Source organism: Delphinapterus leucas, chromosome 8 (assembly GCF_059928025.1).
Source record: "Delphinapterus leucas isolate spDelLeu-1000000601 "Yukka" chromosome 8, BTC_Dleu_Yukka2, whole genome shotgun sequence".
Taxonomy (NCBI): Eukaryota; Metazoa; Chordata; class Mammalia; order Artiodactyla; family Monodontidae; genus Delphinapterus; species Delphinapterus leucas.
The window spans coordinates 113,298,554-113,322,408 of record NC_143136.1 but is presented as its reverse complement, the minus strand read 5'-3'; the positions used below and the strand labels follow the sequence as shown (position 1 = coordinate 113,322,408).

The following is a 23,855-nucleotide window of genomic DNA, read 5'->3' as shown; positions in this document are numbered from 1 at the left end:
AAATCAACCCAAACCCTATTTGGATCGAAATTACAAGTTCCTGAGCCTTGTGGGTGAAAAACCCGTCGGCCACGAGCTTACCCACTGAACTTCCGACATCAAGGCTACAGCTGGGGTGAGGATTCCGGCCCTTGTACGTGACCTGGGCCAAGTCATTGCGAGGCCCTGGCAACCCCATTACTGCTAATGGGGTGTCATCAGCGTGGGGAGTGGTGGCGGCAGGCGGAGGTCCCGCCTCGGGAGCCCCGGTCCGGCGTCCCGACAGCCGCCTGGAGGCATCGTGATTTGCCTCGGTTTCTCCACATCAGGCCTGCCTTTCCCTTTTGCTTTCCAGGGCTCTGGCCTCGCCCTGACCTAAGCCCACGGCGGGAGCACCCCTGCCCGCCACGCCCAGAGTCCCCAGACCTGCTCGGATTCCTTCACTGGAGCAGTGGTCACGTGCAGCGCGTCAGCCGCCGACAGGAGGAAGTGGAGGCGGGCGGGGCCTGCGTGCGGAACCCGCCCCTCCCGCCCTAGGCGGCTTCTCATTGGAGAAGCTTCCTCCTCACCCCGCCCAAGGCTGGGAAACTCCGCTTCGGATTGGCTAGTAGGCTCCCGATGGGCGAGGTCTCCGGGGGATGGGTGGGAGCGGAAGGCAGGGCGCGCTCTCGAGGGGCGGGGTTGCCTAGGCGACGCCGGGCGCGCGCTCGGGGGGGTGGGGAAGCGAGCCGGCGGCTCAATGACAAATCGGCGGAGCAGGGCTGGGGTCCGGCCGCCGGAGGAGGCGAAGGAGCGGGCGGGGCAGGTTTAAGGGCGGGGGCCGGTGCGGACGGCCAGGCGGCACGGGACGGGTCGCAGGTAAGGGTGTCCGCGCCCCAGCGGGGCCCTGCGGGCGAGGTGGGGCGCGCCCCGGGCCGGGTGGCACCTGGCCCCGGCTCCGCGCAGGGCTGTGGCAGGAGGGCGACCTGGGGGCGGCGGCCCCGCTCGGGCCGGGGACGGGGGTCCTCCCAGACCCGCTTGGGGCGGAGGAGATGGGGGCGGCGCCCCAGGCGCCTCCCGAGTCCGGCGCTCCTTCCCTTGTCCGGCAAGTGGCCTCTGCCGCTACTTCCTGCCTTTCGGGCCTCCAGCCGAGGAGGGTTCACTTCCTCAGGCCCTTAGTCGCCGCTGTGGTCAGGGTGAGGCTGTGAATGTTGCACAAACTTCTTAGCGCCTCAAGAGCTTGGCCGTGGACTCCCGGGGGCCGCGCTTCGAAAGTTGCGCGGTCTGCTGCGTGTTGGGTTTGCTGCCGTCCTGGTGCTGAGCGCAAAGTTGCTCCCCGCCCCCCCCCCCCCCCCCCCCGCCCAGCTCCCTTACGCGAGGGGCTGGCGCTGGGGCGGCTTCTCCCGGGGCGCGCCTGGACCTGCCCGTGCGCCTCGTCTCGCCCCCGTAGGTCTAGGAGGTCGTGCCCGTGGTGGGTTCAGACGCTGGTGCCGAGACAGCTGCGCCCAGGCTGCTCGTGGGAGCAGCGTCCGTTCTGTGCTCGTTTTCGGGTGAATTCTGGAAACGTTGGAACTTTGATGTTGCTTTCAGGTGAGTCTTCCGGAGAGAAGCTCTTGTGTCCCCCGGACTCGTTTAGAATTGCCATTGGGAGAGACTTGGCTGATGGCTCGTTGGAGTTGTCTGTGACTTGGTTTCGTCCCTTGTAGAACAGTGAACTTTCTGCTTTGTCCCGGTTTCCTAACCTCATTTAAAAATTTTTTTTGGTTAGGTTTTGAGGATGGATAGTGGGCACTGATTGTCAGAAGGACTAGTGTATCTTTCAGACGGGTAAATGACCCATATTTTAAGAAAGCAGCAAGATTCTCGGATGTCACAGTTGGAAACAGTTTAAGGCAGTGTTCCGTCCACCTGGAACAATATGATTGGAATGTCGAAGTTCTCAGATACGGAGTGAGCGGGAAAGGTAGGCTTGAATATTGGGAAGGACAGGAGGGCAAGGTGCAAAGACCCACGTTCTGAAACTTTCTTCGTGGTGTGATCTCGAGCACAGCTCTGCACTTCTCTGTCCCGCAGAGTCCACAGCTGTAAAAAGGTGATAGTCATCCTCCTTGTTAGGGTTAAACGAAGTAAGGAACGCTGGCGGCGTCCTTTGTGGCAGTGGGGGTTAGGGTTAGGGGTGGGAATAAGGCCAGGGACACACATCCCTCGTGTGTGGCTTCAGTTGCTACAGCTAGTCTTTCTCCTGCCCCATCTGGGTCTTCCCTTCCTTTTCTATTCATGTTATTTCCCATTGGAAACAGTGACTATTCTGACCTGAGATGTCAGCAAGATTTCCCTATGCCCAGGGTTTCGTGTGAAAAAAAAGTGGGCGGGATAACTTATTAGATATCTTTTGGGAATACGGGACTGGACACATAAAGATAGGAAAACAAGAATAGGGCCGCAAATGGGATCTCAGTGGGTCTTGGTAGAAGGTGGAAGAGGTGGAAAAGTTCTGATTTCTTGCCTTAATTCTTCAGGGTTCTTGCCTTGGTGGAAGATGGCTTGAGATTCTGGAAATGTTTAGACCACAGGGTTGAGATAATTCTTTGGGCTGCATCACCCAATCCCACAATAAGTCTTTGCATTCAGTTACTAAATTCTTATCCACCTAGAAACATAATTGGAGCCTCTTTCTGAAAGCTAAATGTGGAGACAGTGTAACAACCTAGAGCAATAGCTCTGAGAGATCCTGGCAGCTCTTCTGAGGCTTCCAGTGCAACTTGTCTCAGGGTGATAGCAAGAGTCCCACTTTTCACTGGCTCCAAATCCAGCTTGTCCTTGACTTACTGAAGTTACGTCCCGATAGACCCACCATAGGTTGAAAATATCGTAGGTCAAAGACGCATTTAATACGCTTAACCTGCTGAACCCATTGCTTAGCCTGGCCCAACTTAGACCTGCTCAGAGCACCCCCATTGCCTCCAGTTGGGCAGAATCACCCAAAACAAAGCCTGTCCTATAATAAAGTGTTGAATATCTCATGTAGCTTATTGCATTCTGTACTCAGAGTGGAGAACAGACCGGCTCTGTGGGTATGGAGGGTACGGACTGGCCTTGTATCAGCTGTTCCCCCTTGTGGTCCTGTGGCTGACTGGGGCTGTGGTCCAGCATCACAGAGAGGAGTTTTTTTTTTTTTTCTTTAGTTATTGAAGTATAGTTGGTTTACAATGTCGTGTTCGTTTCAGGTGTACAGCAAAGTGAAACATATATATGTGTGTGCATATATTTTTCAGAACCTTTTCCCTTATAGGTTATTACAGAATATTGAGTAGAGTTCCCTGTGCTATACAGTAGGTCCTTGTTGTTCACCTGTTTTATATAGAGTAGTGCATATACGTTAATCCCAAACTCCCTAATTTACCTCCCCCTGCCTCTCATCCCCACATGCTATCCCCTTTGGTAACCATAAATTTGTTCTCTATGTCTCTGGGTCAGTTTCTGTTTTGTAAATAAGTTCACATTTGTATCATTTTTTTAAAAGACGCCACATATAAGTGATATCATATGATACTTGTCTTTCTCTCTCTGACTAACTTCACTTAGGATGAGAATCTCTAGGGCTATCCATGTTGCTGCAAATGGCATTATTTCATTCTTTTTTAAGGCTGAGTAATATGCCATTGTATATATGGACCACATCTTCTTTATCCATTCATCTGTTGATGGACACTTAGGTTGCTTCTTGGCTACTGGAGTAAATAGTGATGCTATGAACATAGGGGTGCATGTATCTTTTTGAATTACAGTTTTGTCTGGATATATGCCCAGGAGTGGGATTGCAGGATCATATGGCAACTCTATTTTCAGTTTTTTAAGGAACCTCCATTCGGTTCTCCATAGTGGCTGCACCAACTTACATTCCCACCAACGGTGTAGGAGGGTTGCCTTTTCTCCGCACCCTCTCCAGCATTTATTATTTGTAGACTTTTTGATGATGGCCATTCTGACCAGTGTGAGTTGGTACCTCATTGTAGCTTTGATTTGCGTTTCTCTAATAATTAGCGATGTCAAGCATCTTGTCACGCGCCTATTGGCCACCTGTACGTCTTCTTTGGAGACGTTGTCTATTTAGGTCTCTGCCCACACAAGAGGGTATCTTGCCGCATATTGCTAGCCCGGGAAAAGATCAAAGTCCAAAATTTGAAGTAGGTTTCTACCGAATGCTTATCTCTTTTACACCATCATAAAGTTGAAAAATCGTGGGTCACATCCTAATTTGGGGGCTGCCTGTACAGAACATAGAGCCCGCTGGATGTTTTTCTAAAGTGAAGGAGTGTTGCTGAGGAGTCTGAATGGAAGAGAGCTGACTGAGTACCAGAGAAATGGAGCCCTTCCCTCATCGTGCGGAGGGGGCCGGGGTGGGCAAGGAGGAGGAGGGAACCTGATCCTTACTGAGCATCAGCTATCTGCTGGCACAGACCCCCTGATCTAACCAATACCAGGTAAGTATCTGGCCTTGGAGATTTGACCATGAGCTGTGTCCTCAGTTCTTTTGGTTCCTAGGAATACAAATACGGGTGTGCACGTGTACATATTGGATGTTCCAAAAAGTAGAGGGGCCAAGCCGACATGAGGGCAGGGCGTGTGAGCTTTTGGGTGGGTGAGAGTGGAAAGAAAGGCGAAGAGAATGTGGATGCGGACTGTCAAAGAGGGAAGGTACGTGTGGTTCCTATAGCAACTGCAAAATATCAGCCGGGTCTCAATTTCAAGTTTATGTCACTCTAAAAAAAAAGTAAGTGCTTATCATTTTCCTGAGTGTTCTCTGTCATGGTTGTAGACCAATCTTTGGGGAGTTTTTGCCTTTTAAAAAATCGAAGTCTAAACGCAGAAACGGGTGCTATCAATAGATAATGGCTAATACATTGTTGTCTTTGTTGCTTTTGTCAGAGCTTAGTGGGCAATATGTATACAGTATGATTTAGGCCCACCAAATTGGGAATCGACATACAAAATATTGAGTTAGGTCTCATCCAAATTAAAACATTCCAAGCTATGTAATTTTGCTTAGTATACGTCATGAGTTGAAGGAAATAGAGTAGTTTGGTGCTGTGTGGCTGCCTGCCTAAAAAGTTTGTCTGTCTTTTGAGTGAATTTTCTACTGCTGTGTAATAAATTGGCCCAAATTTAGCAGCTTAAGACAACAGACATTTATGATCACATAGTTTCTGAAGTTCAGGATCTGGGAGCAGCTCGGCTGGGCGCTCTGGTTCAGAGTTTCTCCCGAGACGGGGCACGCACACGCCTGTGGCCTGGGGGCCTCAGTGCTCACCACGTGGCTGCTCCGCAGGGCCCTGCACAACCTGGGCGCTCACCTTCTCCCCCGGGGCAAGTGACGTGTGTGTGTGTGTGTGTGTGTGTGTGAGAGAGAGAGAGAGAGAGAGAGAGGAGAGAGAGAGAGAGAGAGAGAGAGAGAGAGCGAGGATGATCACGATGGAGACTGCCGTGCCCTGGTACCTCCTCTTGGAAGCCATGTACCATCCCTTCTGCCAGCACATGGACCAACCTGGTGCAGTGTGGGAGTGGGCTGCCCTGGGGAAGCCTGATGACCATTGGCATTCTTGGAGGCTAACTACCACAGTTTCCTTTTGAAGGTTTTGTTTCATACGCTTCCTGAAGTTTGCACCACGGGAGATTAAAATGCAGCTGGAGTTTTTACTATTCTATACTTGAAACGTTGTGTTCTTTCTCTGCTCCTTCATTGTCAGATGCTAGGATTAATTAGCCAAATATGCAGTAGCTTTGGAAATTAGAAATTAAAATCTCGCTAGTCCCTAAACCAAATGGAACAGCTGAGCTTTTTTTTTTAACCCTGGGACAAATTGGTAAAAAATTATTGCCAAAATGATCTCCTTGATGAACAGCTTAAAGTCAGTCATTAGTGATCTGTGTATTTTTTTTTTTTTTTTTGCAGTACACGGGCCTCTCACTCTTGTGGCCTCTCCTGTTGTGGAGCACAGGCTCCGGACGCGCAGGCTCAGCGGCCATGGCTCACGGGCCCAGCCGCTCCGCGGCATGTGGGACCTTCCCGGACCGGGGCACGAACCCGTGTCCCCTGCATCAGCAGGCGGACTCTCAATCACTGCGCCACCAGGGAAGCCCTGATCTGTGTATTTTTTAAAAAATAAAACTCACTGGCAAAGTAGCTGAAAAACTCTTGGAGAATGTGGGTGATGGACACAAGGCTGTTTATTAAATGCTTCTTCCCGACTTTATGTATGTGTGAAACTTTCCACAATAAAAAGTTTTTTTGAAAAGGGGGGAGGGAGAAAAGAGGCATAATCACAGGATAAAGTTTTCTAGAGCCCTGATGCTAAGACCAATGAATAAACTATGGCATTCCGGGAGAAAAAAAAAAAAAAAAACCTCTTCCAATTACTATAAAGCTTTGGACAATATTTCTCTGCTTAGCAATTCTTCATTTCTCTTTTGAAACCCTAATACATTTTAACCATCCACCTGGACAGAAGGGCCTTATTCTTTTAGCTTCTAGATGAAATCTTTCTGGAGTGTCCATACGTGGAGAGAAGAATTTAGGGATCCTGAGCCAGAAGCCTGAGTCAGTGACCTCCAGGTTTCTTTCCATTTCTAAAAATTCTATGATTTTGGTACTTTCATGTAACAGATATCCTTTGACTCAAGCATATTTATAACAAGAAGCTTCATAAATCATGTTAAATTGTAACTTCAGCAAATGAAGTCTGCTGAAAATCGCTTCTGTTCATTCCAGCCCGGTTCAAGGCTGTTGGACTCATCAGGAGGCCAGGTGGAAAAGTCAGCACAATTTGCCGTTCCTCCTTTCTTCCTGTTTTTGGCTCTTTTCCCATCCGCTGCCCCAGTTTATGAGCTAGTGTCTTACTTTCCTTTATCCTACCGTTTATCCTCTCCCATTGTCCCCTCCTTCCTCCCGCCAGTCAAAACAGGAAAAGATGGGGGCCAGTCAGCCATTGCGGAGTAGCTGATCCCATTGTTAGGACTGGATTTCGGCCAGCGTGGTACCTCTCCTCACCCTTGCATATTAGGCCTTTTTAAATCTCAAATTGCATATGTTTGTTCAGTAAAGTCTGCCGGTTTTTTAACTTCTAAAGGGTTTCTGCACCTGATTCCAAGGTGGGGTGGGTGAGGGCACACCACTGAGAAACCCTCTGCCACCAGCGGGGCGTCCTTCATTTCTACCCGACCGTGACACTCTCTACCCAGGGGTAGCGCCAGACTCCAGAGCTTAAGGGCTCAGTCCCACAGGACTGGCGCCGCTTCAGACACCAGTCGCGGGTCCAGGTCGTCACCTGTGCTTCCAACCAAGTGGCTACAGATCGGAGGTCCCCATGACACCGTGATTGGGTTTCAGGTGCCAGGTCGTCACCTGCACTCCTGACCAACTGGCTATAAACCAGAGGTTCTCACCACCCCCTGCTTGGGTTCAGTTAATTTGTGGGAGTGGCTCACAGAACTCAGGAAGCCCATTTACTCATTAGATGACCAGCCTGTTACAAAGAATGTGAGTCAACAGCCAGGTGAAGAGGTGCACAGGGTGAGGTCCCAGTCGCAGGAGCACGTGTCCTTGTGGAGTTGGGGCCCCCACGGTGGCACGTGCCACTGTGCGCTCTGGTTCTCCCACCTGGAAACTCTCCTCAGCGCCTTCTTTTCGGTTCTTATGGAGGCGCCGTCACACAAACATGGCTGATTCAATCACTGGCCATTGGTGATTGATTCAACCTCTAGCCCCTCCCTCCTCCCCAGAAATCAGGGGGTGGGGCTGAAAGTTCCAGCCCTCTTTTCAAGGCTGGTTGCCCCAGCGTCCTCAGGTGCTTCCCCAGAGTCCCCTCATCGACCTAACCCAGTTGTGGTGGGAAGGGGCTTGTTATGAACAAGACGACACTCACATCACCTTTATGGCTCTGAATCGTTTTCAGGAACTGAGCACAAGTGACCAAACATAACATAAGGTGCTCCCCTTGCTCTTGTCATTCAGGAAATTCCCAGGGTTCTGGGAGCTGTGGGCAAAGGCCAAAGACATGTGAGAACTATAATTAGGTCACATCTGAACGACCACGTATACCTCACAGTATCATAACCTCCTAACTAGTGGAAAGCCTGTCCACCGTCCCTTGTCCACTGTCATTCCCTTAGGCCAGGCCTGCTGCATTGGCCCCGTCTGCCCTGGGTGCCTCTGCTTTTCCACACTGTAGCTACAATGATCTTTTCAACTTGCAAGTCTAATTTTGTCACCCATTTGCTTGTAACTCTTGGAAGGCTGTTCCGTGCACTCAGCAGAAAGTCTAAAATCCCTGAACTACTGGCCCTTACTTTCCCCTCTGCCTTCATATCATGCCAGGCTCTGCCTCTTTCTTTCTGCTCCAGGCAGCGACATGCACCTCTCTTCAGTTGCCTGAGTGTACTGTACTTCCTCTCGCTTCCGGTCTTCCTAAAAGCCAGCTGAGGAAAGGGTAGAGTGCGTGGAAGGGGTCCTGCGCGGGACGGTACTTGGCCTGTGCTGGGAGCTGAAGGAAGGCACACTGGCTGGGGGAAGGCCGGTGCAGGGTCTTGGGGGCGACGGTGTGTGGAGGGTTTGGATTTCATCCATGGTGGGCCGTTAGCGGGCTGTAAACACGCGTCCACTTGTAGGGGCTTTTGTTTACAGCGGGGCTGTGTGGAGAAGAGCTTGTGGGGAGGCTGAAGTGGCGATGAGAGGTCAGTTAGCAGGTCGTGGCCAGTCAGTGGTTGGTGGCTGGGCCTGGGCTGTAGAAGCAGATGGCTTTGGAGTGTGACTTGGAGGTGGAATCAGCAGAACTGGTCGTGAGTTGAGGTGGCGGCGGGGCCAGAGGGGTCACAGGTGACTCCTGGGTTTCTGGTTTTAGTGATGAGTATGGCTGGCTATGGGGAATCACGGAGAAGAGCGGGTTTCAAGGCGGGAAGAATCAAGAGTTCTCTTCTGGGAACGTTAAGCTGGAGATTCTCGTGAGACACCCAAGCGGGGAGAGGTGGCCCAAGGCAGAGGAGGTGAAGGAGCCTGGAGGTCAGGAGAGCACCCTGGGCTGCGTCCTGAGAGTTCGGGGGCTACAGATAAAGCTGCTGAGACGGATGAGATCCCCACAGGGGAGAGTGGGGACGTGAGGGGGAAGGCTGAGCTCGGAGGACTGACACGGGAAGCCAGGTAGAGGAGAAGGACCTGACGGGACCCCTGCCAGGGGGGCTGCAGGGCCCGGGGGGCCGTGTCTGCAGGGAGATGCAGAGGGCTCTTTGCTTTGGCCCGCTAGGCGCCTTCCCCTTGCTGGGCACACTTCTTTCCCAGCTGCTGCACCGTCGTGTTTGAGAGGACCGGAGAGGAGAAAGAGAAGTTTAGTTGGAGTCTGCGGCATGGAGTTTATCGGCGACCTCGACGGGACGGTCTCGCTGAGCTTGTGCTGGGGGAGGTGCCGGGTCAGAGCGGATTCTTACGGAGGGAGGAAGCCCAAGGCCCTGCTGCTCAGAGGGGCTCTGCGGGGGGGGGGGGGGGGGGGCGGCGTCTGGGTGGCGCTGGCGGAACCCAATCCTGGGCGCCACCCCAGACCCGCCGAGTCAGAATGCGCGTCTGAACAAGATTCCCAGGGAATCTGCCCGAGAGGCACTGGCACGGAGAGCCAGGCCCACAGAGAAATTGTGTCACCGGCCAGAGGGGCGTACATGTTTAGGACGAAGGTTAAGCAGACCGCGTCTGTATGCTGTGGGGGAGGATCCCGGAGGGAGGCGAAAGGCCGATTCGCGATGCAGGGAGAGTGACGGCAGAGTGCCGCTCTTGGGCAAGGGGGCAGCACGCGGTCCAGAGCCTGCGTGGAGGGCTGGCCCGCAGGAGCCCAGGAGGAGGTGGGTGTGGATGCTGGGCATCGGGGGGCGGAGCAGAGGGGCGGCGTGCTCGTGGCCTCTGTTTGGGGAAGCTGAGGTAAGGGCACGGGGGGCAGAGCGAGCACGGGGAGGGCCTGGGGAGCCTCCCAGGTAGGTTTCTAGGAAGCGGGGAGTGCATGCCCGTTCCGCTTTGTGACCCTAAACGCCCGGCCTGTGACGTTTCCTGAGGCTGGTTGCGTGGCGTGCTTTCCCGCCCCGGCAGCGTTTTTCCACCAGGCGCGGGTGCTGGGAAGGATGGTGAGCGGGAGGGAGGGGCTGCGGGGTCTCTGCTGGGGAAGGAGGGGCGTGGGCCCGCGGGGGAAGCTGCTGGAGGCCAGGGCTGCCGTGTGCAGAGGCGGAGAGTGCTGGCGGGCCGGCACGTGAGCCGCCGAGCTAGCAGGTGGTGGCCGGGGCTGGCCCGCCGGAGGACATGGCACGGATGGTGGTGCCCTGCCGTGGCTTAGCTTCGGCAACTCGGCCAGTTTCTTTCTCGAGACTTTCTAGAGTATCAGAGTGATACTCCAAAGGTGAAGTGCTTACTCAGAGCCAGGTATCGCGATAGGGCTTTTCTCGTTTCTTAATAATGACCCGGAGGATACAGATCTCCTGTGTATTTTATGCATCCCACGGAGGCTGAGAAAGGCAACTTAACCAAGGTCGTTAGCTCCCTCATGGCAGGCTCCAGACTTAAAGTTGAGCGGCTTTTTCTCCTGATCCACACTGCAGTTGGTATATAGCTACTTTTTAAAAAGTTGTGGTGAAATATACATGACATAAAATGTACCATTTTGACCTTTTTTGCGCGTACAGTTCAGTGGCGTTAGGTCCATGCACGTTGTGCGGTCATCACCACTGTCCCGACTCCTAGGCACTTGCATCATCCCATTCTGAAACTCGGTGCCCGGTGGACACGACACCCATCTTCCTGGCCCCTGCTGGTCTACTTTTCATCTCTGTGGCTCTGACTGTTCCAGGGCCGTCGGATAAGTGGAATCACAAGGGGTTTGTCTTTTGTGGGAGCTTATTTCACTCAGTCTAATGTCTTCAAGCTTCATCCATGTTGTAGCATATGTCAGAATTTCATTCCTTTTTAAGGCTCAATAATATTCCACTGTATGGATGGGCCACATTTTGTTTTCCATGCATCCATCGATGGACACTTGGGTTGCTTCCACGTTGTAGCTATTGTGAATAATGCTGCTCTGAACACGGGTGTACAGATGTCTGTTCAGCTCCCTGCTTTCCGTTCTTTGGGGTGTATAATAACTGCTTTTTGTTGTACATTTCCTCTCAGGTCTGTGTTTTATTGATAGAACCTGTGCTCTAGTTGCCTCTGCATTTCTGTCTCTTGATGAGCTTTTCTGATCCACAAATTCCAGGATTTCACACCACGTTTAAGGTCTCTCCCACCCCACCCCACCCCAGGCCACTAATGGAGCAGCACAGTGTCCAGCTCAGAGTGGGGATTCTGAGGCAGGACGGCTGGGTGGCCACTCCCAGCCCTGCCACCGACCAGTTAAGTGACCTTCCCGGTCACATAGCTCTGTCTGTGTGCATGTGATGTGCTAGCAGATAATGCAGAAGTGGTGGTAGCACGTCTCTAAACAGGATCTTATTTGGATTAGTCATTGGGGACGGAGCCGTGTACGCTAGTTCCAGACTTGACCTTCAGCCGGCGGGAAGTGAAGCAGCTCCCATGTCTCCACCGCGGCCTGTGCAGGTGAAAGGAGCTCAGGTCTAAATTGGTGGCCCGCTCCAAGGCCAGTGAGATCCTCAGATTCCCGGGGGGGTGAGGGCCTGGTGGGAGAGGTCTTTATTTCAGAAATAATCACACATTCTTAAACAACCAGAGCTTGCCAATTACCCTCCACCGTTTCTTATTGCTTAGCTTGTAGCTCAGCAGAGTCATCCTTCAAGGGAATAAACTTCTCAGAGTTTACCAGTTACCACTTGTCCTTTTGAGGCCTCCCAACCCAGACAGAGAACTTACTTTTCTTATCCACCGCGGATTGAGCATCTCCTAAGTGCCAGGCACACGGCATACAGGATGAATGGGCAGCTCTCGGTGTCTCTGTGGGACAGACCTCATCCAGTGCAGCCGTGGGTGGTGTTGACAGGCCTGGGAGCCCGCGTAGACTGGGAGGGTCAGCTAAGCTGGGTGGCGGGCTGTCCAGGAAGGTGGGGCGGGAGATATTCAGGCGGCCACTCCATCAGGAGGAAGGAACAGCATGTGCCCAGAGGTACAGACCAGAGGCAGGTGCTTATGAGAAGCACCTCAGAGCTTTCTGGCTTTGTGTTAGTTAATTGAGTTTGTTTGCGTTTAAGGTTGGGTTTTTTTTTCCCCCTTTGGCGGGAGAACAGATAAAGAGATATGCTTTAGGGAACAGAAATACCTAAAACAAATTTCCTTAGGCACACGGGAGCACTAAGTTGTTTTGCAGATCTAATTTCAGAAGAAAAAAAAAAACAGCAAAAACTTGGAAAGGAACTTAGATCATTTAATTCAACTTCCTTATTTTCATAGACGTGGAAACTGAGTCATACCTGCATAGGAAGATACAAATATTCTATTCCCGGTGCTGGGGGCAGTAGCAGCTACACACAGGGAGGGCGCCCTGGAGTTTCCTTCTCTGAGTCAGTACACGTGGGAAAGGCTGAGACTACAGAGAGAAACTGAGCGCTCTGATGACTGCAGTTGTTTCCTGCCAGGACCGTCACTCCTGGAGTCCCCGTTTCGTGAAAAGCAGTAAGAACATGTAAATTTACCAACTAGAGAATTCCATACCGAGTATCTTTGTTTGCTAGATAGATTTGTGGGAGGGCTCAGCCGTGGCCCTCGTGAGTCTGTGGCTGTGGAGACCACTGGCTGGTTGGCCAGCAGCCCCTGGAGCTCAGGTGCTCAGAGCAGCTGTCCTGCCCTTCCCGTCACCTGGCCGTCCAGGTTCCGCTGTCCCCTGCAGGAGCCTGGGCTCCCTCCGAGAGGCAGATCGGGTACGAGACGGCCAGTCAGAAAGGTCGCTGCCAACCAGATAGCAATCAGATGACCGTAAGTGCTCATTTAAAGCAGTGGGTGAAATGATGAGATTCTTAAAGAATATTGAAATAACAACCTTAAGAGATTAAAATTCTTTAGTGACAAATTCTCAAACCTTAAAAAATATAAACTAATGTTATCCACTTGTCAAACTTTGCTTTTGAAATAAGGAAGTAGTGGCTTACAGTTTTTAGGCTTTTGACCATAAGTACCAGAAATAAGATATGAATGAATCCCTGAGTGTCGAGTTTACGCCATGCGCTAGATTTCATGATGATCACGGTTTGGGTAAAAATGTTACTTAGGTTGCAGCATGATTTATGTGACGATAAAAGGGAAATAATCCGTACAATGGCAGGATACAAGAGGGAAAGGCAGCTCTGGGGCCTGCCATCAGGGAGCTTCAATTATTGTGGAATGAATAGCAAAAAGCAAGTAAGTAGGAAAAAAGAAAGGAACTGTAGGCTGGGGTCAGGGCAGTGAGAGACGCAAAGGGCAGAGGTGCGGGATGCGAGGGGCACCTGAGGCCGGGTGGTCTGGGAGGCCCCCCTGAGGACGTGATGTGAATGTGGAAGCCCACAGGACAGGGAATCGAGTCTGAGCGTTGACTGCGAGAGGCCTGGGGTTGGGAGGGGGGCGATGGTTGGGGAAGAGTAGCGGGCCACGAGGTTGGAGAGGGGAGACCCACGATGGGAGAGCAAGTTCTGGTCCTGGCGGCATCATCCGGGTCCCTGGACATCGGCTGTGTGAGCCAATCGGTGACTTTTCTGCTTAAGCTACTTTCACCTGGGGCTTCTGTCACTGTGGACAAGAGTCCTAGACATACAAGGGGCAGAGCAGTGGGATTCCCTGGAAGCTCCTTCAGCTGTATGTAGAGTTCATGCTTTATTCATTCAGGAGGAAGTGCTTCTGTGTCACGTATTTCCCCCCCTTCTCCCCGGCCCTGCCTGGGTCTCAGTCCCTGGACTTGAGTTGTTTGTGTACTTTCAAAGCCAGGTGTGCTGTCACCTGGTGCCCTAGGTGTCAGGTAAGCAGCCTCACACCCAAAGGGTTTTTTTTTCTAATTGAAGTAGAGTTGATTTACAATGTCATGTTAGTTTCAGGTGTACAGCAAAGTGATTGAGATGTATATCTATATATTCTTTTTCAGATTTCTTTTCCATTATAGGTTATTATAAGATGTTGAATATAGCTCCCTGTGCTGTACACACACATGGTAAAATTCTATGCTTTCCCAAGAGAAACAATCTTTAAAAAATTTACTTTCTCGTTTACTCGGGGCTCCCCTATTTCTGAAGACTTTAAAACTTCAGTGTGAATATATGGAGATGGTTGAATTTGCAGAACAGAAGTTAAATAGAAGAGTCTATGATGAATAAGATTCTCTAGTTAGGAGGTGAATATGAAGAGGAAAGCATTCACTTGATGGGCTGAATGAAAAATAAAGAGATCATCTCTAGGGATGACATCAGAGAGGTAAGCAGTGATATTTCTCATCTCCATCGAGTTACTAGAAACTCAGGAAAATAATTTTGAATCAGTTTGTGAAAAGTGAATCAATTTTCTTAAGATAGCAATGAACCATGGCCCTTGCAAAAACAAAGGTGGTAGCACAGTGTTATCTGTGAGACTGTCAGCCAATAGTCATTAGAAAATAAGAATTCCAGTTGAAGTTAGATTCATGGTTCCAGCCAGATGAGTATTCGGATTGCTGTGGAATTAAGGTGATAACTGATTCACTTTGTTATACAGCAGAAACTAACACACCATTGTAAAGCAATTATACTCCAATAAAGATGTTAAAAGAAAAAAAAAAGAATTAAGGTGAGAAAATGGCTCCCATCTTAGTTAATTCATTCAATTAATATTTAAATATGTTTTCTGTGATAGGTAATGGGTGAAATCGTGGTAAACAAAATACAGACTCTGTTCTCAAAGAACTCAAAGTTTAATGGGATGGTTTTCAGTCTAGGTGTGAATTGGAATCACCTGCACAGCCTGAGCACCTAGGTTATCATGTGCCTGAATTGGAATCTCCAAGGGAGTGGGACCCAGGCACCTATATCTTTGTCCTCATTGTTTTAAAAAACTTTTTAGTGTGGAAATTTTCAAATATATATAAAAGTACAGAGACTAATATAATCAACTACCTTGTATCTATCAGTCAGCTTCAACAGTTTATGGCTAATCTTATTTCATCTACATCCCTGCTTCCTCTCTTCCTCCTTGATAACTTTGAAACAAATCCCATATATCATTTAGCTTCTTTTGTAATGAGGTTAAATGTAGTCACTTGAAACTTTTTTAAAGAATAGTTCCTTAATATTATCAAATTCAGCCAGTGTTTAGAATTCCCCAGTTTTCTTGTTGTGTGTGTTTGTTCCAACTGGGATCCATATAAGGCATGTATATCAGTCAGTTGATATGGCTCTTAGGTCTCATAATTTACAGGTTCCCTCTCCATCTTTCTTTTTTCTTGCACTTTATTTGTTGAAGAAACTGGGTGGCTTATTCCATAGAGCTTTCTACAGTCTCTGTGTTGCTGATGGTGTGTCCGTGTGGTATGTTCAGCATTTTCCTCTGTCTCCTGCACCTCTGCTAAATCAGTAGTTAGATTTAGAAGCTTTTTTGTCAGGACTACATCATTGATAATTATGTGTCTTTTTCAAGATGTCAGGTTGTCTCTTTTTGTAATGTTAGCAGCCATTGATATTAGATTTCTTAACTCGTGAGGAGTTGCAAAATGGTGATAGCCCCGATTCCATCATTCCTTGATTAGTTAGAATATTTTGTAAAGGGAAACTTTGCTTCATCTATTATTTGGTCACCAGTTAGTACAGTTTACATAGGAGAAGCAAGATACCTTTTTAATTCTTTCCCTTAATTTACCTTTTTTTTTCTTTTTTTTTTTGCGGTACGCGGGCCTCTCACTGTTGTGGCCTCTCCCGTGGCGGAGCACAGGCTCCGGACGTGCAGGCTCAGCGGCCATGGCTCACGGGCCCTGCCGCTCCGCGGCATGTGGGATCTTCCCGGACTGGGGCACGAACCCGTGTCCCCTGCATCGGCAGGCGGATTCTCAACCACTTCGCCACCAGGGAAGCCCCAATTTTTTTTTTTTTTTTTTTTGGAGAATACTGGGGGCATTGTACATGAGGTTGGAAAATGGCCTCTCAAAGATTTAATTTACCAATTATTAAAATAATGAGTTGTTTCACTAGTCCTCTAAAGGTGGTGAATAGGTGCTTTTTTAGTTTCATTGTGAACACATTAGATGTGTTTTGATCCATTGCAGTTATTACCTTTATTGATCTTTAATTGTCCATCTTTGACCCATCTCTTCAACTTGGCTTCTGAGCATGTGTGTGTGCCTGTGCTTGCACAGGTGTGCATTTAAAAATTATTATTTTTGTAGCTAACAGCATTTATTGCTAAACTACAAAAAGAACCTCTGAGGAGGGCTGCCACTTTAATTGCTTACCTTCTAGAATCAATGTTGACAATAGAACAATCAGGAGACATTTCCTTAATGGAACGTGGATGAGAAATGTGCCATAGTACGTGTTATGGAAAATTATTTAAAATATGTCCTCATTTTTATTTCTTAAAACTCTTCCCTCATCATTCATTCATTCTTTACACATTCTCTGGGCATTTCTAGGTCTCTGATTCACTGCAGGCCCTGGAGGCACACATAGGAATAAGACACTACCTACCTATCTGTCCAGGGAGTGTGTGGGAGACTGTTTACAAATAACCACAAGTTTGTGTTGTGTCATTAAAAGGATAGGGATGTAGGGGTTCAGTGCTGTCAATTCGTATTCTCACACACGTGCGCACTCATATATATAGTCATTTTGTCACAACGATGTATAATTTGGTGTTAGGTGCTAGGAAATAGGAAGGCTGATGTCGACTTTCAGTGTTAAGGGAAATGATGTCCCCTGAGTAGACAGTGTCACTGCGCTTTTCTTTGTCATTATTCAGCATTTACACCCCCTGCAATCCGTTTCCTGTGTTCCTTCATATTTGAGAGTGCTGTTTTTTGGGGAGGGAGGGTCCTTCATGACCTAATTTAGATGGGGTTGTTCCTGATTTGGATCGTAACAGGAAGTGGTAAACAGTTGGGATTTGTCTTGACACTTAGAATAGTGCTGCTTGTTAAAATGCAGAGTCTGATTCATAAATAATCTACGGAGATGCTTTAAGGCCATGAAAAGTATCCTGTTCCTCATGTAAATCTCCCCTTTAGCTTTAGCATCTTACTCATGATTCTTGCCTGAACCGGTCTTTACTCTGATAGCTGCAAAATGTTGGGTTTTTTTTTCACTTTCCCACCCTGTACGTTTATCAGTCAGCCTTTGGTGTTCTACTCTAAGCAGGAGCCCTCCTGTCTCCCTTTGTTTGTTTAATATTTACTATAGGTATGGATTCATGAATCCCTTGTTTTTCAGTGGTTTGTCTTCATTACTGTCCTTAATTATTTTGGTGCTTAGATTGTCCCAGATTTAGGATTGTCTTCCATTTTGATGATTTAAAGGACTAAAAACTTGAATAATATTCTAAGAGACTTAAATATTATGATTATGGCCTATTAGTAATATCCAGGTTACCACCTTCGAGTCATATTATCTGGAGAAAAAGTGCTAAGAGCAATTCTTTGCACATGTACAGTGTTTGATCATTTCCCATGTGCTTTTGTGTACCATGTTACCCAGGACAGATGAATTTTATGAGGACTGAAGAGTACTTTTTTTCTACATTTTCAAATTCTCATTTGATTTTCATGACAACCCTCTGATACAGACAAGGTTGACTCTACCTACTGATTTGTTCTCTCCCAGCTTAAGTTGAACGAAAGACTAATGACTGTATTAGCCCATGGGATTGGGGGGGCAGTAGAAACCACACACATTTGCATGGTTTATGTATCTATACCATGATTTGCTTTCAGAATGTTACTTCTCAGGGGAATACGTGTTCTTGTATTTGAATCAGTGCTAAGTGGTAGAGAGCCCCCTCTAATATTAGTGTGTCCCTATAGAACATTACGTAGGAAAACCATTTCCCAGCTCTTTTGTCTCCTTGCCAAGCCACCTAAATGAAGCTGTCTTGGTTTTCTGTACGGGAGGGTACGTGTTCATTCTTACCCCATGCCTTACAGTTAGGTTGGGCTGGGGGACCCACCCGCAGTGGCTCCCTGCTTTCTCTAGGATAGGTTTCTTCAGACAGCATTTTAGGCTCATTTGTAGATGAACAATCTATCTTTTGAGATGCAACGCCCTGTCACTTCCCCACCCCATACCTGCCCTTCCATGTCACGTGATACCGGACCCGCCAGGACGCTTCATGCCTCCGTTGCTTTGCACGCCTTCCGTCATGCGTGGGAAGCTTCGCTCTCTCAGCCCCTCTGCTGAGTGAACTTGGACTCCATGTCGAAGCCTTTCTGGATCTTCTTTTCCCAGAGTTCATCATGCTTTCCATCAGACCTTGTAGCATCTTTATCACTGCATATGGGCAGCTCTATTTCCATGCTTTGTTTATACATCTTTCCTTAGGAGATCGCGTTTTCTAAGGGCAGAGATGCACAGCTTAGCACAGGGTAGTGTTTAAATGGTTTTTTTGGGACAAAAACGAAGCCCACTATAGAGCTTTCCAGTCGGTAGGTAGTAGAGATGTATTAAAGGGTGTCTGTTGGTGTGTCTCCCAAGTCCCCGATGAAAAACTTCTGACTGTAAGGTGTGAGCCTGCCAGAACTTGGCGTTATGGGCCCCGATTCCCCTTGTTGGAAGGTCTGTGTTGTGGCTTTTGTGTACTGGCGATGAACCCAAAGAGTTCTTGGAAGAGATTCAGAGGTTTGCAAGCCCCTCGGAGATGGTTCTGGGAGAAGTATAATTGCTTTGTAAACAATGGATGTCTGCTGAAGTTAGGGATGGCATGTACTGATGTCTACAGTTTCCGTGGAAACACATCAAAAAGTAAGATGGACTGATGGGTGGGTCAGGGGAGGCCCGATGACTGGGTTTGTGATAAAGCAAATGGAGTAACATGTTGATTGTAGAATCCGGGGCTGCGAATATGGGTTCACTGTGCAGCTCTTTCTACTTTTCTGAAAACTTGGAACTTTTGCTAATAAAATGTTCGGGGTAGGGATAGCTGTGTTATTCTTTAAGAACATGTTTATGGGCGAGGCACATCTGTTATAAACATTAAGTTGTCGACGTGACATTCCTGAGCCTCACTGACTTGTTTTCTTCCTGGTATTTCTCCTCCTCTGCAGCTGCCTCCTTCACATCTCAGTTCTCCCTGTAAGAGCATCCCCTGACCTTCTCTGATCTAGATGTCCCTCCTCTGTGACCCCAGAGCCCTTGGATACTTCTGCCGTAGGATTTGTCAGCCGTACTGTAATCGCCGACTAATCTTCTGTAACTAATCACTGGACTTTGAGTTTCTGGAGTGCAAAGACTGTTTCTGGAATGCTTTCGGCACAAGTAACAATAGACTCAGAATGGTCTAAACAAATAGGGATTTATCATCTCCGGTTCAGGAGCCTGGAGGTTTGCAGTTTCCAGGATCGGTCCAGGCTGACTCTCCTGCCTTGCCCTCCGCGTGTCAAGTGCTCACGGGTTATACAGACTGGAAAGAACCACCATGGTTGTTTCAGTTTTTGAGCTTTGAGCACAGATATTTTGGCAAATATCTGTGGATTTGTTGAACAGTCTTCAATCCATTTATTGTGGTTTCTTCTAGGGAAGCTGACTTTGTGTTTTGAAAATAACAGCTCAGAGTTAGATGTCTACATGTGTTTGAAAGCACCCCTGCCCCTAATCTGGAAAAGGATTTCTCCATTTTCATACAACTCTAATAATTCATGGAAGCAAGGCTGCTTCGGAGAAATCCTGTGATGGGTTGGTGGTCTGGAGTTTCCAGCCTCAGGCACTGACCTCGGCCCTTTGGTGGCAGCTGTGGACCAGAAATTAGGCCCAAAGCAGCTTCACCTTCCTGAGCCTTCGGGGGAGGCCGGCTTCTCATCCCACTTACCCTATTTTAGTCACAATTCAAATGTGCTTAATTATCTAGTTAATTGCTGAGGAGGCTTATTAAAAAGCACGTCATTAGAAAAGGGAGAGTGGACGGAGGGTCCAGCTTGAGGGGAGCCAGCACACAAGTGATCCCACCCAGAGCAGCGGGTCATACGACTGGTTTCCATAGTGATGATGATCCTTGAATCACCCGGGAAAGCTACGAGTATGGTCAGTCTTCACTGCTTAAGAAGACAGGTAGCTATACTACGTGAAAAATAACATGCAAAACTACATAAGTGTGATCTCAGAAAGATGTTACATATAGGAGTATATGGATTAAAATATAAGAATATACAGATTAAATTACGGGCAGGAAGTAACGCTGTAATACCGAATATCTCTGGGTGACAGGATTTTTCTCTCTTTTTTAAGATAGTTTTGTGTATTTTCTAAATTTTCTACTGAGCACCGAAGGGGGGGTCAGAATATGTCACCCCAAAAGATGCCACTTCGACATAAGGATTATTTTGAGCTGAAAGCAACTGAAAAGTAACAGACACAAAGAAAAGTTCTACTTTCCCCTCTCCACCAGGAAGGGCGGGGCGATCCTTAATCACCCAGAGGAGGCCCCCGAGGAATCGAGGTAACGCCCCTTGCTCACAGCCCGCACCCTGTGTCAGTTTCCCCCTCCCAGAAGTGCAAGACCCCCTCCTTTGTCTTGTCACTTCCCTGCAGCATTCGTTGTTCATTGGTTAAGATGCTCTGTGAACCCGAGTCCCACCACCCCGTGGGGCCGCCACCACTGCGCTCTCCTGCGTGGTTGTGAGATGCACCTGTTCAGAAGCCTCTGTTTTTCTCTCCTTAATCAGTCTCTCGTCAGCCTGATTTTCAGGGCCCCAGCCAATGAACCAAGGTGGGTTTGTTTTTCCTCCCCTACATTGTTATTACTTTTCATTTTAAATACTTAAAAAAGGATTGTAGACATTCAGAGTGATTCTTGTTCAACTCTTGGCCTCCTGATAATGCAGTTTCCCCACATTTTGCCTCTGCCTTTGTTAAAAATGATCAAATGATGCTCTTTATGGCGGCTGCCTGAGAAGTCCTACTTGTTACGGACGCTGACCCTCCTGGTGGCTATTTCCTTAGGTGTCTCGGAGGCCGCAGCTGTGGGCCCCTATCCGTGGGCTTTGGTTGTAGGAATCCTGAGCCGTCTTCACTGCGTCCCCCCGCAGAGGTTGTAGTCTAGCCCCCTGAGCAGCCTGGGGTTACTTGTTATGTTGCTTCCTGGCTTTGGGGGAGTGCTGCGGTCACAGCTTCAGGGCACACTTTCCTACGGCCAGGGTTCGGGCAGACATGCTTCCTTGCTGTCCTCCGCTGTTGGTGCCGTAGGGGAGCAGGTACCATCCCAGAATAGGTCTCTTTGGCATATTAATAGTTTTAAGCTGGTTATTCTCCGGGAAACAGCAGGCGTAGAAGAAATTCTGAAAACCAAGTAGGAGTCACCGTTTTGTAAGAGACAGGGACATTTACCAGGGGAATCTCGCTATGCAAGGGCATCCCCCTCGCTGTACCAGGACACGAGGACGACCGAATCTCTAGCAGCTCCTAGGGGCGGAGAAGGTAAGGACTTGAAGAACCTTGCGCTTGTTTACCCGGCCTTCCCTGGTCACCGCTCATAACCGACTCTGCCCATCCTCAACATCCTCTTCTGCTTTGGGCGAGGACGGTATCCAAGGTGAGGGCTTCGGCCGTTTGAACAAGGTACTCAGGTTGTCTGGGTCTCTCCCGGGTCCACATGTTACTAGACTTTGCTGGATTTTCTCCTGTTAATCTGTTTCATGTCAGTTTAATTCCCAGACCAGAAAGAAGAGCCTAGGAAGGCAGAGGGAATCTCTTCCTCCCCAACAGTGGACCGATGTTTTGCTCGTCCATTCTTTTTTTTTTTTTTTTTTTTTATATTTATTTAATTTTTGGCTGCGTTGTGTCTTCTTCGTTGCTGGGTGCGGGCTTCTCATTGCGGTGGCTTCTCTTGTTGGGGAGCACAGGCTCAGTAGCTGTGGCTTGTGGGCTTCAGTAGTTGTGGCTCACGGGCTCTAGAGCGCAGGCTCAGTAGTTGTGGCGCACAGGCTTCATTGCTCTGCAGCATGTGGGATCCTCCCGGACCAGGGCTCGAACCCGTGTCCCCTGCATTGGCAGGCGGGTTCTTAACCACTGTGCCACCAGGGAAGTCCTACTCGTCCATTCTTTACCTGAAGGTGCATTCCTTCGAGGCTCTTGGTGTCTCTGAGGGACTGACTTGTGTGTGTGTTAAATCCTAAGTTACCCAGAGCAGCAACCACCTAGGACCACAGAAATATCAGCTCTGATTTTTTTTCTCCCCAGCATTGGGATTTTTTTTTGAGCCCAGCTGTGCATTTCATAGAAGTTCTCAACCTTGGAGGTCTACTGTCATCACCTGGGAAGCTTTTAGATGTTCTCATGCCCAGGCTCCGATCCCAGGCATCCCAGACCAAACTCCATCAGAATCTCTGGGGATGTTTTTAAAACTGCCCAGGGATCTCCTTGTGCCACCGAGGCTGGGATCACTGATTTAAAATGTTGTTGTTTCTGTTATGCAATGGTGTGTGTGTATTTATTTTTTTTCTACTGGTGGTATTTTCAAGTTACTTTGTCAGAAATAGGTGCCCATCATGTCTAATGAGAAAAAAAATTCTCTTAAAATGAGATAGGAAGGAAACCAGCCTTTTTAAGTTCCTGTTATATGCTAGGCACAGGGCTTCAATCTTTCGCATGTGTTATCTCATTTAATACTCAGAAAAATCCTGCAGGGTGGGTGGTGGTTTACTTGTGTCTGCAAATAAGAAAACTGGCTTAGAGAAACTGAATAGTGTCCAGGTCCCACATCTCACGAATGGCAGAGCCAGACTTGGGCCCGTGACATGCCCGAGCCCATGCCCTTTTTCCTTACGCTGTGGCATCTGTGAGAGAGATTTTCCATAAAAATCGTTTAAAATAAAAATTGGCACTTGGGTTATACAGGAGCATATGGTAGCTCTATTTTCAGTTTTTTAAGGAACCTCCATACTGTTCTCCATAGTGGCTGCCACAACTTAGCATTCCCACCAACAGTGTAGGAGGGTTCCCTTTTCTCCACACCCTCTGCAGCATTTATTGTTTGTAGAATTTTTGATGGCCGTTTCTGAATCGTGTGAGGTGATGCCTCGTTGTAGTTTTGATTTGCATTTCTCTAATAATTAGTGATGTTGAGCATTTTTTCATGTGTTTGTTGGCCATCTGTATGTCTTCTTTGGAGAAAGGTCTAGTTAGGTCTTCTGCCCATTTTTTGATTGGGTGGGTTGTTTTTTTTTTGATCTTGAGTTGTATGAGTTGTTTGTAAATTTTGGAAATTAATCCCTCGTCGGTTGCATCAATTTTCAAATATTTTCTCCCATTCTGTAAGGGAGAAAATTCTGTCTTTCTGTTTTGTTTATGGTTTCCTTTGCTGCGCAAAATCTTGTCAGGTTAATTGGATGCCAAGTTTCAGGTACCTGTTAAATGTGCTCATTGAGAATACTTTCTCTTCCCCCACCACCAAGGTTGCTCTGTTCTACTCACTTTATCTCACTTCTGATGAGGCTCAACTGATTTTGACTAGTGGATTGTCGTTTGGGAAAAGTCTGACTCATTTAGTTCTTAATGTAAATCAACGTGGAATAAATAATTTAGTTGTCTTCCCTTTAACTGTCCTGTGTCGTGAAGGGATGCTGATTATTAAAAGCAGGTCTGCTCACCCCTTTTCAGAGCCCACCTTTGTCCGCTGGGAGGGCCGTGTGGGTGTGTTGGAGGGGCGGGGAGGGAGCGAGGGTACAGAGATGCTGGGGCCCTGAGCGGCCCCCGTGGCACAGCCGGCGTGGGGTCGCTGCGTGGCTCGCCGCCCCCTG

The 23,855-nt window shown here is 48.5% G+C and overlaps 1 protein-coding gene across 4 annotated transcripts in view; it reads left to right on the top strand.

Annotated features, from left to right (window-relative positions):
• Positions 1-728: 728 nt before the first annotated feature.
• RALB (RAS like proto-oncogene B) overlaps positions 729-23,855 on the top strand; it is a 40,657-nt gene continuing 17,530 nt past the window's right edge. Inside the window, exons 1-2 of one of the 4 annotated variants that reach the window (XM_022565501.3) lie at positions 729-837; positions 1,409-1,548. The gene's annotated coding sequence lies outside the window, so the exon portion shown is untranslated. Of the gene's footprint in view, positions 838-1,353; positions 1,549-21,309; positions 21,535-23,855 lie in introns of those variants that run through there. The other 3 variants (XM_022565502.2, XM_089916979.1, XM_089916980.1) reach the window with 3 other exon arrangements.